Raw genomic sequence first — 18,674 nt, 5'->3', positions numbered from 1 at the left:
CGGCCAGTCTAGGCCCTGTTGTGAACCAGAAGGTCTGCTCAGTTGGATGTTGGATATAGAATGGAAGGAATATCATGGCCGAGAACAAGGCATAATTGTATGTCCCTTGATGTAGGGGGGTAGGTTTGTTTCTAATAGGCAGTAAAACCAAAAATTCTACTGTGAATCTTCATATTCTAGGCCTGTAAAGATAAATAATTCCTGGAGCCATCTCGAGGTACAGTACTCAAGTCGGAGCGAATCAATTGATAGCACGATGGAAAGAAATAATAGCCATCATAAAACTGTAAATATGTATATAACTAGTACAATGTAGCTATTTAACTGTAAGTACAATGTAGCTAGATATTTAGTAGATTAGGGGTTATAAATTAATACAAAATACAATATATAGGGTTATAAATTAATACAAAATACAATAATTGGTCATCCTTTCCATTCCCATTCAATTCTTCCCATTTAATCGTTTTCCCATAAAAAAAGGAAAATTAAAATTAAGAGTGCCCTTAACCAAAAATAGTGAAATAAATGGAGATAGTCAAATTTTATATTAGCGTGTAAGACTTTGAATAAAAAGGTGTAAAAGGATTATAAATGCTGTATTTATATCCTTTAATATCATGATAATATAAAAATTGAGTAGGTATCTCCATTTATTTCACTTTTTTTGATTAAGGGCCACTCTTAGTTTTAATTGCCTTAAAAATAATAAGTATAATAATAATTTAAATCTCCCGCTCTTTCATAGTTCGTTCCTGTAGCCAACCAGAGGGCGCCAAAAGCGCAATCTCCCAACATTTTACCACGCGATTTACCACTCTCTAAACTATTAACTTTCTCTATGGCATGGAATCTAGCGTCAGATTAAGTGGTTATGTAATAAATACTTCATATTTTTGCTCTCTCCGACTTCTAGATTGCCATAGCGATTCACTCCTATACATGTCAACGCCGACCCAAGGTTTCGCTTGCCAGCAGGGTATATTCACCCACTGTGTAAGTACAAAAAAAATTTACTGCCTCCCGGACTATATAATTTACCTTGTATAGCCTGATATGCAGTTAAAATAGCCATAACCAAATTAAAACTTGATCCGAAATATTATACAGCGTGAGACAAAATGAATACTGAACACTGATCACTGTTTGTTAAGTCATGTTGTGTATGATTTTTAGGATTTTGTTAGCAAGTATTTAAAACAATGAATAAATAATTCAAGGAAAAATAACACCCGAGAGCAAATTGTTACGATGCCACCAAACAGTGCCGTGGCACATATTTTTCTTAACTTAGCTGTTTGAAGAGATATTTATGTTTTTTGATAATTGTTTTGACTACGCCTATGGTGTATACGGTGGTATCATACTAATTAATTAAGAAAAAACCTATTAAAATGTTAACAAAAGGTACAAAACTAGTATCGACGTATAGCACACATCAAGTACATATAATCTCAGACAAATAATTATTGAATTCAATAAGAAAACTAAGAAAACGCTAAAAAGGTGGAGCGGACTGTTTATTTACCTACGAAACGTAATTCCTGGGTCTTTCTTACTGCTGGGGTTTTACACTTGAAAGCTGAACAACTAATCGCCATTGTAATAAAGTTTATACAAAATTCTAGCGATGGAAACTATCGAATGAATTAGACTATAGAATGGTTACTGAATGAATGATTTCAACTATCGAATGGTTTTATTCGAATAAAATCATTCATTCATTTGTATACTAAAGCATATGTGACAACCTCGCCGTGCGACTAAATGGTTATCGTTGGGCCACGACTATCGAATGCTTTTAATAAATGAAATTTAGTATTCGTTTGATTTTTGTGTGCGTCAGTGCATTATTAGTTGTTCCAAATTTTTATAACTTCGCCTTGTAAATACTATGCTATTTTTGCGTTTATTAAAATATTTAAAATACTAAAATAGTAGTTTTTTTTAATTGACGATTGTGTGCGAAGTGGTCAAAATTTTTCCGAAAATTTGTGTGATTTTCCGTAGCCCGATCTTTCAATTATTTAATTTTATATGGTATATTATGGTTAGGTTATAGATTGCATTTTTTTTAATGGGAAATTTTGAGAAGTAGCAATTTTTAAGAGAGATGAGATGAACTTACAATTAATTTTAAAAATACATATTTGTATTTTAGATATTTTAATAATATGAATTAGTTGAACTTAATAATCATATTTAAGTAATGTGGTTAAGTAAATGGGGTTATATCGAACTCAAATTTTGGGGTGAGAACAATGTTTGTATTTTGTTTATGCTAATTCTCTTACATGTAGTTTTTTGCGAAGAAATATGTCATTTATTTTTTAAACTAAATGCCAGCAAAAGTAAATATTATTTTTAAATAGTAATATAAAGTAATAAAAAGTAATATAAATAATTTTGATTTCTAATTTTTTATTTATATTTTCCTTCCATTACACTGCATGCTTAGAAAATTAATAAATGTTTATATTTCATGATTTTAAAATTTGTTGTTAATATAACAAATTAGTTCTGTAATTATTATTATTTAATAAACCAACGTTGCCATTTAGAGACTATATTATTTTTAAATAGGATCTAATATAAATACTTTTGACTTGTATTTGTTGTTTATATTTTGCTACTACTTAAATAAAATGTTTATATTATTAAATGATTGTAAATTTTGTTGTTAATAGGTATAACAAATTATTACTGTTATTATTATTTATTAAACCAGTCTTTGCTTAAAAACATTAAAAATCATTTTCCTACATCCAAAATCAAAAGTATTATTGCAGTGTAACAACAGAATATTAATAAAAAAATGCAAAACATATAGACATACTATCCCTAACTAACTAATGCTAAAAAATAATATTCTTTGCTAATACCAACTAATACGAATATATGGCAACAGCGCCCTTCATAATATATTTTCTGTGGAAATACTAGCACCTCAATAAAAAAAACAATGTGTCCTTATCTTTATTTGACTCCGCAAAAAATCAAAGATGCCGGCTTCTTTCATAGCATTGCCACCGACCGCTGTCGGGTTTCTAGGAAAGAAACCTACGTCGCCGGACGACAACTAAAATCCAGTTTATATTTTATTAAAATCGATCCTGACAAATAAATGAATTTGATAAATGAATGAATTTTATAAATGAATGGTTTTTGCTGCCGAATTACTAGAATACAATATTTCAAGGCAGATGACGCATCTATTCGATAATTTTTATTCGAATAGTTTTCGACGAATATTTTCTTACTAGCTATCGAATTATTCGAATGAATTGCAACTATCGAATGTTTCGATAGTATTTATTCGATAGTTCCCACTACTACAAAATTCACTATACACAAACTATTAAAAATCGCTAAAATTGTCGCTGATGACCAGCTGATGACTCATTCGTCGCCATCAAAAAAATGGCGTCTAATGTCACAAATTCTGCTGCAGCCCGTATATGGGCGTTATATGTCCTTATTCTTTTGTCATTGATTTAAAAGCTTTGTATTAACATATCTCTTTTTCTTTTAATTTTAAATATTCCACTGTTGTTGTATTTCTGTAACAAGCTATAATTAAAATGGCTAAGTGGATTTCTGAATAGATATACCGTGTCTTCCGAGAACAACGTTTAAAAATTTAAAACAAAAGTACATTTTGCTACGTTTCCGAGACAAAACTGAATGTTTAAACAAGTTATTTCGAGAAATAATTGCAAAGTTAATTCCCAGATCCACTCGGAAATTCATAAGACACTTTTTAGTTTGTAGTTGTTAGCTTTTCGTTATAACAGTACTATCTCGCGATTTTCTTTATTTTTCGTCGAGAATATAGAAACACTCATATAATGTTAGTTAGTTACCAGTCCTTTATTAAAATTCATCACATTGACATTGATACATTTTTTAAGCATTGAAGTCTAATAGTTATTTTTTATACAAGACATTAATTAATATAAGACAATATAAGACATTAATTAATATAAGACAAAACATTAATTAACGAGCGATGATATCGCGAGTGAATTAATTTCAGGAGGCGATAATGCAATTTTATCGTCGTGTATAAAACAATATTTTTTCCATAGCGATTTACGTTTTAAAAAATATTCAGAAATTATTATTTCATGGAATTTATTACGATTAGAGAAAATATTGTGCTGGGTTGGCGTTGGTTTCGATGTAATTTGACAAATAAATAAAGCTGTCTCTTTAGTTGTCAGTTTTGAGTCAATATTTTTTAATTTTCTTTCGTGGCGATTGCTGACTGAATTGGAGCCAGAAATGGCTCGAAACGAAATAAGTAAATTACCAACAGATATTCAGGCTGAGGCGACAAACGCCATATCCAAACTACTTCGATTTAAATCCCGAATAACTTATGAAAAGGAATATAAAAATTTTCAAAAATGGAAGCAATTGAAAAACGTGCGAGAAGAAAGATCAAGTGAAAACATACTTTTGCATATTTTTCTGAAAAATCAAAGAAAATGCAGCCGTCTAGTTTATGGTCGTACTATTCAATGCTAAAAAGTACAATACTGGTCAATGAAAACATTGATATTTCAAGGTTAAGGATAAGCCGAGGGATAAGCTAAACCGTTTAAATTTCCTTAGTAGTATAATAACATCTAAACTTTGTAGATATAGCAAGCCCATCAGCTTCCTTGGCCCAACCTTGTGGAATATTCTGTATGATAGTTTGCTAGAGACCCGCATGCCAGATGGAATTACATTCGTTGGTTTTGCAGGCGACATCGCCATGATTGTAACAGCTAGTAGTGAGGAATCCTTGATGAATTTGGCCGACACCGGACTAATGCGAATAAGAAAGTGGATGAGGAAAAAAAACCTTCAACTTGCACCTCATAAAACTGAAGCAGTTCTACTAACGACCAAGAGAAAAATAGCTAGATTATATTTTAATGTAGAGCAAACAATAGTTAATCCAACTAGTGTCATTAGGTATCTTGGTGTATGGCTGGACTCAAAACTGACGTTCGGGGGACATATTGACAAAACTGTTGTTAAAACGCAGAAGACGATATCGGCATTGACTTAAAGTCTCATGCCGAATATCAGGGGTCCCAAACCCTCCAAAAGGCGTATTCTGGCAAGTGTGGTACATTCGCAATTACTGTATGCAGCAACGGCATGGCATACTATAACGCAGAATAAAAAACAACTGCAGAAACTTATAAGAGTGCAGAGAACAATATGCATCAGAGTTTGCTGTGCATACAGAATAATATCTGGTGAAGGTGCTTGCGTTGTAGCTGGAATTCCTCCAATAGAGCTTCTAATAAAAGAAAGACATGCAACTTACTGCGGGTTGCCAAGGCAAGAAGCTCGAAGTAAAATTATTTTGGCAAAATTATTACTGGCAAAATAAATGGGAAAATGGCAGATGGACATATAAACTTATCCCAAACATTGAAAAGTGGATTACTAGAGGCTACGGAGAAGTAGACTATTACATAACGCAAGCGTTGTCGGGTCATGGGTGATTTGGTAAATATCTGTTTGTTCCAAAAAAAGACCACACCTCGGTGTATATATTGTCATGCCGAAGATGACGCAGAACATACTTTATTTGAATGCCTTAGATGGGATCAAATTAGAGGTCAATATTTGCAAGATACAAAAAAAGTTTTCAACATAGGAAATGTAGCAAATAGCTTAGTTGACGGGGAAAATGGCTGGGACAAAGTTAAAATGATTATAAGACATATTATGGAAAATAAAGAGAAGGAGTCCCAGATGAAGCAAAGTCTGATAGAAGAAGATTAAGGACAACGGCCGGATTGAAGAAATGCGAAAGCGGATTCCAATGCGGTTCTGAGGCAGGGCAGAGGAGGGTTTTTTTCGCCGGTAAGAATCCGGCACTACCCTTGCGGGATGTCTTATGAAAGATTTCTTCCCTCCTCAAAAAAAAAAAGCAAGCTCATAGCTTTGTTGAAGAAGTCATGTAGCGGTTACAACCGAAAAACTCAAAAATTTTAAACCCAGAAGTTGTCGTGAATTTTCTTTGAACTGCTTTTTTGCTTCTTTTGCATTTAATCTACCCTTGCGGTTAAAGTACTATTTTATCTATTATTTCTGATAGATATAAGGCAATTTTAACAGTTGGAACAGTTAATATGGGAAAAAAACATTTTTTTATATCATGAAATATATTCCAATTAAAAAGAAAGTCACCATGATTAAATATGACACTATAAAGGAAATAGCTACCAACAAATATTTTGTAAAAAAAAATCATTACATCTCTCCATCATATTACATACATACGGCCATTACTCGCTGAAGAGTATTTGATACACATCAGAAGATGGTTACGCAAAGCGTTTTCTTTCATGAGCTTTTTTGTGACTGAAAAGCCCGATACGTGATGTTACCCCTCTTCCGCACTCAGGACATTCAAAAATCTCATTGTTTTGTTGCCTCTTTACTTTTTGGTTGTCGCTGTTACCTGAGAGACAATTCTTCTTCATTACGTTCGATTGTGCGCTGCTTCTTTCCACTCATTCTCATGTTTATTTTCTTTAAGTTTTCGTGGAAAATATTCTTGTATCAACGCTCTCGCAGCTAGCTTTTTGAAGGACCGATTTGATTTTAGGTTAGGTTAGGTGTCTATGTTGCAACTTGTTTAATGAGAGGAGCTGCTAATCCTGTGCTGAATTTTAGAATCGATATTGACTACTTTGTCTGAAATCAAACTGCCGAGGTAATTGAATTCCGCTACATATTCCAATAGTTCTTCTCCGATTTTTATAACACTGTTGTGATCTTCCGGGGGAGTGCATCTGATTTTAGTTTTATTGATGTTCAGCTAAAGGTCCAAAGCCTCGTATGCCCGGGAATATATGTGTTCAACATTTCTTGTAATTGCTGTAACGTTTTTGCAACTAGAGCGCAGTTATGAGCGTATTGAAGTTCTGTCATGAATTTTGTACGTGTTTTTGCCCCGAGTCTTTTTATGTTGAACAGACCGTCGTCGTATCTGTATCTAATGCCCAATCCTCCTTCCTGCAGTTTGCTGTCCACCATAATGGAGAGCGCTGCCATAAATATGTTGACGCTAAGACACATGCCGGTCTAACTCTAGTATTTGTTAGGAAGAAATCGCTCAGTGATCCATGATGTGACACTCTTGACTTGTTGTTGTTATGGAGGTTTCTACGCACTGTAAGAAATTTGTTGGGTACTACAAACTTTTTCATAATTGCTCAAAGTGCATCTCTGTTCACAGAGTCGAAAGCTTTTGTTAGGTCGATAAATGCAACATAAAGTTTACACTGCTGCTTTTTTACTTTTTCATATAGTTGGCGGACGGAGAATATGGAATTGATGGTGCCGCGATTGGTGCGAAAACCCCCTTTGCGGATACCCCAGTTTCGTGTATAAGAATATTTTCCATAATGTCCAAATTCTTGTTTCAGCCTGACTGGCATACGAAAATGTATCTCGCTCGCTAAATTCCTACACCGTCCTGCTGCTGCTATCTCCCCACCACGAACGACAGCGTCCTGTACCAAAGTCTAATCGTAAATCCGCACGGGCGAGTTTGCGGTACGTAATTGCGGGGGCGAATTTCCAAACGGCGCCCCTGGGAAGCGGCCTGTGCTCGGCTCTGGTCACACCACTTGACTGCTTCGCACCGTGCACCTTGCTACCATTATATTTATGTCCGTGTTATATAACCTTAGTTGTCTCGGTGTCTTATGGCAGTCTTTGTCATTTCCAGGTTTTCGCTTGGCTAAAGAGAGATTTAACCAGAGATATACCGTGTGGAGCATCGGGATACGGAGACCGGCGATACTCAGCTGCAAACATATCCTACACAGCACGACTATTTTCAGCAAAATATTATTTAAGCTTCTTAAGCCCACGGCCACACAGAAAAAAGCGTTTTTTGCGTTTTTGCGTGTGAAGCGCTTTTGCGATTTTACCGTTTGAAGTTTTTATTTCGATTTGTGTCCATCAAAAACAATCAGTCCTTTGAGAAAGAGATAGGCGAGATCGGCGCGGTTAGCATTGAAAAGATGAAGATGAAATATATGCTCGGATCGATCGTTGAACGGGCTGGATACTCGACGACAAACGCAATCTATATACTGCTAGGGTCAATGGTGTGTGTAAAAATAATTATTATTATTTGCCATTCATTTTAGGAAGTTTAGTTTATTTGTGTATAGATTTTTTATGTTGTAGTTTTGTGGTTACATTAGGAGGGGAATTAATCACCGCGACCTTACAGATCTATTGTGTGTTCCCGTTTCTTCAGTTATAAGGAGTTATAACTCATAATAACATCTCAGAGCTTTAACAAAAGCGAGTATCTGAGACGGTTTCACAGAGGCCAGCTCTCCATCCTCAACATCAGCCGTACCAAAGTTCATGGCACGAACGGTCGTCCGTCGTCTCGGCGCACTCAGTGATAAGATGTTCTGGTGTTTCTCCATTTTCCCCACAGAATCTGCATTTGCCGTTGTTTCTCAGCTTCAGCCTACTGAGGTGTTCGTTGAGGAGCCAGTGTCCTGTTAGAAACCCCGTGACAATCCGAAGATTGTCTTTACTTAAATCAAAGAAAACCTTTGATTTTTCTCGGCCGTAAGTTCTGAGGAACTTTTTTGAGTGTCTTAGACCATTCGAGGACACCCATTCCAGGTTACGGACGAAATCTTCCAGATTCTTCAGTTCCGCTTTCAGTTGGTTCTCAAGTTGACATATGATATGTCATTCCATTCAGAGTGTCATTTTCTATCGAATAAAGTAAGAAAATACATTTAAATGTCAAAAGTTGTAGTAATTTCCGGTGAAACAGGAAGTGACCGGAAATAATTGAATACGTCAATCAATCCTGATTTACGACATACATGGACAACAACTTCCCCGTTTCCACTTCCACTACGACTGTCTACTTAGACAAACTCCAATAAGATAACAAATTTTGGAAATTCCGCCACCTCCCATCCACTCATGATACCCATCTCCCTGCCCTTTATTTATCGCCATTATTTTATTTCCCTTCCCGCGCCTCCGCACCTCGCTATTCCGACTCCCTCAGTTCATCACAGAGTTGCCAGGTCTACCGGTTTCGTCTGTAAGCTACCGATCTACCGATTTAAAGAAAAACCCAACGATATATTCAACTGCGTCTTTAGTTTTTACAATAGAAGCACTTTTAAAAAGCTGACTTATTTGACTAAAAATTAAGCGACTGCCGCGTTGGAATCTATATAATCTGACTTTATTATTGTTTCATTAAATTTTATTTAGTAATAACAGACATACAGGTCATCGTTCTGTCTAGTTGCAGAGTTACAGAGATATTCCTAAAAATCCTTATTACTCCTTATTAGGCGCGGGATTGGCGGCATGCCCGAAGAAGTTGATATCTTTTGAAAAGATTTTATTTCATTCATCTACTAAAGTTGAACCCATATTTTCCCCCAAAAAATGTAAACAAAAACAAAATTTAAGTTAAGAAACAACCTAAATTCGGACAATATTTAGTGATTTTCCCGTCAAAAAAATTTATTAATATGAAAAAAGAGTGAGAGTTGCTACAGCTTTCCCATTGAAATGAAATTAATTTTAGATATCACTGATCAAAATTTGTACAAAGGTAAAAAGTGACTGCTACACTAATTTGTGACTGCTATCCCTACTTGTTATAGTTTTATATGTTTTTATTAATATATTAATATTATTTAATTCAATATTTTTTTTAATATTAAATAATATACCTAGCTATTTCTAATTCTTGTTATATTTATTATATTTGTATTTTATTTGAGTGATCTATTATTACGACACATAGGAATGCTAATTTTGGACTTAAATATTATATTTTATTTCGTTTCTGTACTTTTAATTTTTGTTGAAGATCTACCGAGAATTTTGTTCTCGTATGGAATTATAATCTAACAAACCCGGCAACCCTGTTCGTCTACTCCTTATAAAGTTTTTTTCGGCCTAATTCCTTTGTCACAGCCGCGGCTTTGTGAAGCGCCGCCGCCGACCGACTGTGTCGGGGCGACTGCTAGGAAGATCGTACAGTATTGCCATTTCATAGAATTGCACTTGCTATTTTAGAAATGATATCAAAGTTTTGCATGTTACTTTTCGTTTTAGAAAGAAGTTATGTGCCTAGAGAAAACATTCGTAAAATTGTTTCGTACTTTATTTAATATTTCATTAAGTAGGCAAGATAATGGGATTAGAAGATTTAGGATTTTGACAAGCCAACATAATTTCGATTTAATTGAATGGCAACACTGTCCGTCCTGTTTCTATTTTTTCGATTCTGTTCTATTAGTAGGCGGTAGCCCCCACACAAGCGTCTTAAAGACCCGCCCGGCGCCCCCTCTCGCAGGGGCTCTCTCGTCGTATCACTTCTATGATCACTTCCCCTATACGATGGTAGGGAAAAGACACTTTATCCGTCTCTGTTGCACTGCAGTGTATTTTGCAGCCTTACCATCTTTTTTTTATCGCATTGAAAACCTCCTATTGCTAATATTCCTTTGCCAGTAGTGTATACTAATATTCCAAATCTCGTTTTTTTTTATCTGAAAAAATAAAAAAGGTATAGGGGGTGAGGCACTTTTGAGACGCACCCGGTAAGTTTCGAATGCGGGCTCTGTAAGGGATGTAAAGTCTTTCAAGAGTTGTAACTTCCTTAAGAGGGCATATGTTCATACGAACTTTTTCTTTTATTTTTATCTGTAATATCGCCTAACTGGAGTTTGGTACACTATTATTTTTACGCCCTGTATATTATAAAATAAAATTTCAGCTAAAATTGGATTAATTTGCTATCCAGACAAACACCAAAAATAAAGCTTATTCAGCTAAATACCTTGACTTACTAAAGACTCACTAGATGACAACTTTAATTAAAAAAATGTCTATACCTATGTGGCGGTGTCTATATCTATTCATCTCCCCAAAAAATCCTCTATGGGTATTCCGCCACTGGAAGAAAATCTACGAAATAAAATAGTTATTTTTTGTAAACACTTCTGCGTTAATCCCAAACGGAAACTACTTGTCAGAAGTTATGTTTAAAGTTATACAAATTTGCCTAACGAACAAAAAAATGCTTAACGTTTCGGAAAGTTTATCTCTTTCCGTCGTCGGAAGCAAAAAAACAAAGATTAAATAAAAAAAAACTATTTAAAATATTTAAATTCAACTATTCGAGAACACTTTAGTGTTTTTAAAACAGATACGTCTACAAAAACCGTTGACGTTCTGGTAATTTTTTTTATTTTCAGTGGTGAAATACCCACAGAGGTTTTTTTTTTGGAGAGAACTTTAATTAACTAAACCCAACGTAATCCTAGCCACGCCAATGTAACCGCCTCTTCGTAGACGGGACGCGACGGTTAAGTGCAAGACGCATGGCGATACGTGGCCCAGATACACTCATAAAATTTGCATGAGAAAGTCATCTATCTCGCCGTAAGAATGCTCATTTCAGCGGGCGATGATGACAACCATAAAAATGATGCACCGGCGGCATCTGGCTGAAAACGGCCATCTTCAGCCATTCTTGCCGGAAATTGAAATATATCAGCCGCCGCAGAAGGTCGTGGCGTCGCGTCGCCGTCGTTTCAATTGAGAAAAGCGTAGGGAATAGATCGCATGATATTAAAATCCATAAATAGATTATTTATTTAGAAAGAAGTATTTTTCATAAATAAAAATCACTTTTGTTGAATTTAAATGAACTTAATTTTTTTAAGTGAGATAATGAACGCATATCTTCTAAAATCATGCGTTCATTATTTCACTTAAAAAAATTCTTAGACAGTGTCTTCTTTCACAATTACGTAAAACTATACAGAAAAATTTATCATAAGACTATAAGAGCCGCTAAAGACCTTTATTATAATAGTAGAATAGTCAATTCTGGTAATGATGCTAAAGAAACATGGTCTATTGTGAATGAATTGAGAAACAAAGTTTCCTCGTCTAGCAATATCTCTACCTCACCTGAGAACCTTAACGATTACTTTGTAAATGTAGCGAAAAACTTAACTAATACCATATGTCCTTCTCATGATCCACTTTCATATCTCTCTAATGATAATGTAAACTTACACAGTTTCTTTTTTTCGCCCGTAGTTTTAGAAGAGCTTCGCAGTACAATTAATACCATCAAAAATAAATCCTCTTTTGGGACCGACGGGCTAACTTTAAAAATGTTTTCGAATCTCCCAGAAAGCACTCTGAATCACCTACCAACTTTAATAAACATATTCATTCCTATGCATAAACTATTACGGCAATAGGCAATACTCATTCCTCTGCATAAAGGAGGAGACAAAGATGAAGCTTCTAACTATCGCCCAATTGCACTCATTCCAACGCTATCTAAGATCATAGAAAGGTTGGTTAAAAGAAGGCTGGTATCTTTTCTGTTTAAGTACAAAATACTTACTGAATATCAATTTGGATTTCTAAGCATTAAGTCTATAAATGATGCTATGTTTTCCCTCCTTAATAAAGTTTACTCCAGCCTAAACAACCATCATTCTACAGCAAAAATTTTCTGTGATTTTTCTAAGGCGTTTCATTGTGTAAATCATAAGATCTTAATTAATAAACTGCAGCACTATGGGTTCAGGGGATCATCTCTCGAATGGTTTAAGTCGTATCTGAGCAACAGAAGTCAACTTGTGAGGGTGGATACCACGTTGTCTTCTAGCAAGCCAATAGAATGTGGAGTACCACAAGGCTCAGTACTAGGTCCTATTTTGTTTCTTCTATTTATTAACGACATTGCTAACATAAACATCAGTGGCAAAATATGTCTTTTTGCGGACGACACTAGCTTCACTTGGAGCAACAAGGACATCACGGCACTTCATAGGATTATATCAAATGACTTAATCACCATTAAATCTTGGTGCGATTCGAACCTCCTCAGTCTCAACATTTCTAAAACTAAAGCTTTGTCGTATAAAAACTCGTTGCAGCGTTTTGTACTTAACAACACCACCATTGACGTCGTAAAATCTGTAAAATTCTTAGGGCTTGTTGTGGACAATTCTCTGAAATGGGACATACATATCGAAGCTTTGTCGAAAAAATTGAGCTCTGCCTGTTTTGCATTAAGGTCTGTTTCTAAGGAGCTTAACTTGTCAGTGGCTAGAACTGTTTATTATGCACTTTTTGAGTCGCACCTCAGGTATGCCCTTCCATTCTGGGGTACGTGTTGTGCGACTCAATTTGACCGCATTTTCAAGCTCCAGAAGAGAGCTGTTCGATGTTCACTGGGACTAAACAGCAGAACTCATTGCCGGGACTTTTTTAAAGAATTAAAAATATTGACTCTTCCTTCCTTATTTATATTTGAATCCGTTTGCCTAATACGTAAACATGTATCAGCTTCTCAAGAATGGCCATCTCACACTTATCCACTCAGGAACGGAACGCGGAGCAAGATCTTTATCTACCTACCCCACGCTCAGAGTTAGTTAAAAGTTCAATATTATACAACTCGAAAAAAATGCACAATCACCTGCCATTTGAAATCAAATCCATAACATCATTTTTTTCATTTCGCAAAGCATTGAACTCTTATTTACTAGACAAGGCTTTCTACGCCGTAAATGAATTATATTTTGAAAATCGAATTTGATCCTGTAAACACTGGTCTAATGTTTAAATTAATGTAAAATTAAGGTTAACAACAAAATAAAATTAAATTGAGAATATGTAAACGCTTTATTGCATTTTTTATTTAGGCAGAAAATTAAAAAATATATACCTATAGTTCATATCAAATAAACTTTTAATCACGTGATTAAGCTTGACCGGCACAGCGTTGCCCAGCATATTTTCTTTTAAACAAAATATTTTAAGAAACAAAAATAAATTAATTGTCAATATTATATAAACAGTTATTAGTTACATCAAAAAAATTCACCTTCTTAACAGCACTTAATGGACATAAAGGGCCATTACTACCGCTTTTCCGTTCAAAATATTTGAATAAGGTTGCGATGAGTTTTTTACGGCTATTAAGCGATCTTGTACACTTCGCACTAAAAAAGCTTCTAAAAAGAACAATGTTCGACTGCAAGGTCTGCTAGAAAAAATGTTTAAGCTTAAAATATTCATATTTACAACACAATTCATTTAAACCAAAAACTCAAAAATATGCCAAAAAAATTATAAAGAAACAATTGAAAACAAAACTAATTTTTGATATTAAAAAGCGTTTGTGCCGTTTGTGGTACACAAGTCAAAATATAAAAAAAATCGTAATCGTTCACGTCGACCAAAAAACCTGTAGATTATGTCACATAACTTTTTACCGATCGGTGTGTTACAGATTTATTCATCAATTCATAAGACAAAAATCAACCTTGTCGTATTCTGAAACAAAGTACCGTCTGTATATTGATGAATCGCACTCGTGGTACCTCAAACTGGCGCAATTGGGTCAAGGTCGACCAGAAACCACGCCCAAGAACGATATTTTCTTTTCGGAATTTTGATTGCAGATAATTTCAGTGGAGGATGAGTCAATATATTTGTCCACGACCACTTAATAATAAATCAATATTCTACTTCCTAGCTGAAGGAATATGGTACTGGTCAGATGCTGATGGTACTCTAATTTATCGTTCTCCAACAACTGTACTCAACTAAAGCTGGTAGAAGTATGTTTTATTGCAAAAAACTTGAAGCAGCATCAATAAAATTCAAATACATATACAGGGTGGTCCGAAGTGCATTCCGGAAACTTCAGCAGCATATTCTGCAGATAAAAATAAGTAAAAAAGTTCGTATTAATATATGTCCTAAAATGCTTAGTTTCGGAGATACAGGGTGTAGAAGTTTCATTTTTATTTCGATTTTTTCTAAATAATTTCTGAAGTAACGTTAATATTTGGATGAAAATTGGTGTCTGGGAGTTTTTTGACATGAGAAATTTGATTTTGATGTCAATATGACTCCTACTAGTAGAGGGCGCCACCTACATGTGTTTTAACTGTTTTGAAGCGTAATAACTTTTTGTCCGTACCTCTATAAAACTACCGAGCGAAAAAATAATCTCTGCGACTTTTTACGTAAAAAATATCTCTTTGTAAAAATCGCTACGAGCAACCGTTCTTAAGATATTTGGAATGGAAATAGTCAATACATGTCATTATTACCGAAAAATAAACACGTTGAATAGATAGTTATTTTACTGAAATAATAAATTTGAAAATTTATATTTTTTTTAAATTAATCATAAATTTTTCTGTAAAAAATGATGATAAAACAGTTTCTGTTGAACTTTTGGTACAAAAATATTTCAAATTTATGATTTCAGTTTAATAACTATTTAGTCAACATGTTTAATTAATGTCAATGATGACAGGTTTTTACGTAAAAATCGTCGTAAATGTATATTTTTTTACTCAGTAGTTTTATACAGGTACGGACGAAAAGTTATTACTCTTCAAACCGGTTAAAAATATGTAGGTGGCGCCCTCTACTAGTTGGAGCCATATTGACATCAAAATCAAATTTCTCATGCCAAAAAACTCCCAGATACCAATTTTCATTCAAATATTGACTTTACTTCAGAAATTATTTGGAAAAATCGAAATAAAAATGAAACTTCTACACCCTGTATCTCCGAAACTAAGCATTTTGGGACATACATTTATACGAACTTTTTTACATATTTTTATCTGCAGAATATGCTGCCGAAGTTTCCGGAATACAGTTCGGACCACCCTGTATAACGATAAATAAAACACAAATTACCAACTTTTGTTACACAAAACAACAAAAAGTCTGGTGGTACGATCTATCATTTTTCAACAAATTTATTTTACTAAAGGTGGTAGAAAAAAGTAATAATATCATTAGCGTAACTAGCAATTTATCCTGGGGTGGGCCCTGGGGGGGGGCATGGGGACGAGTCCAGGGGGGGCCTATGGATTTTGTTTTTTTAAAAATGAAAAATAATTTTAAAAAACACATTTTTTTAATAAAACGTTTATATGAATTTCTCTATCAATAAATTTCATAGACTTGGTTATCAAACCGTGTTCCCGTAGATTATTTAAATACCTACAAATTTTCTAAAAAAATAACACTTAACACATTTTTTGAACACAACAAAATAATATTACCTAAACAAAACTAGAAAACGTCATTTTTACTGTATCACAAGCAAATAAAAATTAATACGTAGCCAAGAGTCATAATTCAGGATTTCTCTGGGGGTGCCCAGCAGTACCTGGGGGGGCGGCACCCCCGGGCACCCCTGTAGTTACGCCTATGGCTAATATACAGGTATGTCGTAAAACAAATCTAATAATAAACTTCCCAAATATTTGGAAAAAATAAAATAGTTCGAGACTCTCGATGCATAGCAACTGATGATATTGACGTTTTTATTATCTTTTAGTTAATTCTGACGTTTGAAATTGCCAAATTTTAAGTAGGTAGTGACATTTTCCCTTAAAACATGCATACTCCTCATAATTATTAGGAACGTGGACAAAGTATAGTATTTAACTTGCAATCTATAGCCATTATTCACTCGGGTGACAGTTAATTTTATGAAAAATCGAACTAAAAGTAAAAAAATATAAAACTTTAAACTTGACGAAAAAATTCTCCGTTGTTTTTTTTGCATCTCAGTGTAAAAAGGAGTTACTCTATGAAGATCTTTTTGTTTTGAAAAATCCTGTATAAAATAATAGAGAGAAAATTAGTTGAAAATTTAACATATTTCAAAACATTAAGTTGAAAATCGTGCGAAACACGTCATACGTCCTAAAATCAATGCGGGAAAACGACGAAAATCCTGCTAAAGCGAGGATCCATGTTGTGGAATTTAAGCAGCTCGGAAAATGCTCATCTGGAGTGGCGGAAACTGCCTAATGGCAAAACGAAGGACTGTGCCTTGGCATATTTTCCCCAATAATTTTTCCTGAAACCTGCCACGCGTCGTCATAGGCGCGAAACTTGACACGATGATGGAAAACGTGCATTTACTCGTTTTGAATATTTTGATTTGTGGATTTGCGATGATTTTCCTAAATCAATATTGACGAAAATAGAGTGTATATGAATAAACTGATATCCATATACAGTATATCCTCGGATCGCCTTTAAAAGAGGTAAAACATTTTCGATTTACTTAAACAGCCGTTGAACGGTAGCCTACTAAAATGCCGTTAATAGATATTGTGACGTCGTTCATGTCGGCAGAAAGTAATGCCTAGCTATAAGCATTTTGCAAGAGTACTCTGTGGCTCCGTGGCTGAGGCTATCGCTTCGTGAGCGAATGGTCCGTGCTTCAAATCTCACACCGACCAACACTTTTTTATATTTTTTTTTGCTTATAGCGTGATCTTATTGCATTGGTTTCACTCTTTTTGGTTGGATTGGTTTAGTTATTTGGCGGGTTGGTTAGCGTGGTTATTTGGAGGGTGTTAATTCATTGGCTAGTTGGTTATTTGGTGGGGTTGGTTGGTTTTTACTAATTTATATTTGTTTTTTATATTTTTTTATCAGTGTCGAGGTTAGTTGCGTTGGTTAAGTTGGTTATTTGGTGGGGTGGATAGCGTTGGTTAGTCCTTATAAAATTCCTATATTTCGTAAAGTCGTCAAGTGCGTCACATCAACGACGTCATACATATTAACGGCATTTTAGTAAGCTACCGTTTAACGGCAGTTTAAGTACAGCCAAACATTTTTACTATTAACTTTTTGATAAAAATGCATTCTTTATAAAAGCTTTTGTTTTTTTTAAATGACCAATTAATACTGTTTTTTCCATAGCAACTTTTAAAATTGCCTTACATCTTTCAAAAATAGTAGATAAAATAGTACTTAATAGTACCGCAAGGGTAGATTAAATGATATTTTACAGGGAGGATAGGTTAAAAACTTTATTTCTTCACGCACGTTTTTTTAATTGCTTCCATTTTTGAAAATTTTTGTATTTCTTTTCATAAGTTTATATTTTTTCAATGTTACCTGTGGTATAACTATAAAGAAAACTATAATGAATACATGAGCAGTAACAATAGTATTATAGATTAAATTGTTATAAAATTTTGCACCTCTAATTGCAAATATTATTTTCGTTTCAATTGCTGCTCACAGCTAATTTTTTTTTGCATTACAACCGGTGCCGTTCATAGCCTACTTATTCAAAGTAGGCGAATTTTTAAAAACTCTATATCTCGAAAAAGAATCGAGCAAAATATTAAATATGCTATATTTTTGGAAAGGCAATTTCAAATTTTTTTTTGAATAAATTAAAAATATACTAATATGGAATGGCATAGACATATAAAAAATCAAATTTTCTGTTGTAAATTCTTAAATTATTAATTTTACAAAAATTATTTACTTAGCCCATTAAATTCTACGTAAAAAGGTGCTTTGGAAATGTTTTCATAAAAATACAAAATTTTCCATAGCAATAAAATTACAATGGTTTGTTAAAAATGCACATTTTTAAAAACACCCCGTAACTCCAAAACGGTAACAGATATGGATGTGCGGTTTTCACCATCATGTTTTTTTTTTACTCCAGAGACCGATATTAGTTTTCGTCTATCTCCTATAAAAAAGGGCGTTCCCTTTAAAAGCGTCCAATTTGACCCACCCTGTACATACAATAACTAAAACAG

The 18,674-nt window shown here is 34.2% G+C and overlaps 1 protein-coding gene across 9 annotated transcripts in view; it reads right to left on the bottom strand.

Annotated features, from left to right (window-relative positions):
• The window catches only part of LOC115883641 (disks large 1 tumor suppressor protein), a 1,010,644-nt gene that overhangs the window by 364,583 nt on the left and 627,387 nt on the right, over positions 1–18,674 (bottom strand). The gene's annotated exons all lie outside the window — the stretch shown is intronic.

The sequence above is a fragment of the Sitophilus oryzae genome, unplaced genomic scaffold (assembly GCF_002938485.1).
Source record: "Sitophilus oryzae breed Bouriz unplaced genomic scaffold, Soryzae_2.0 scaffold_1974_pilon_pilon, whole genome shotgun sequence".
Lineage (NCBI taxonomy): Eukaryota > Metazoa > Arthropoda > Insecta > Coleoptera > Curculionidae > Sitophilus > Sitophilus oryzae.
Note: the sequence above shows the minus strand (reverse complement) of the source record. Positions and strands in the feature narration are given on the sequence as shown.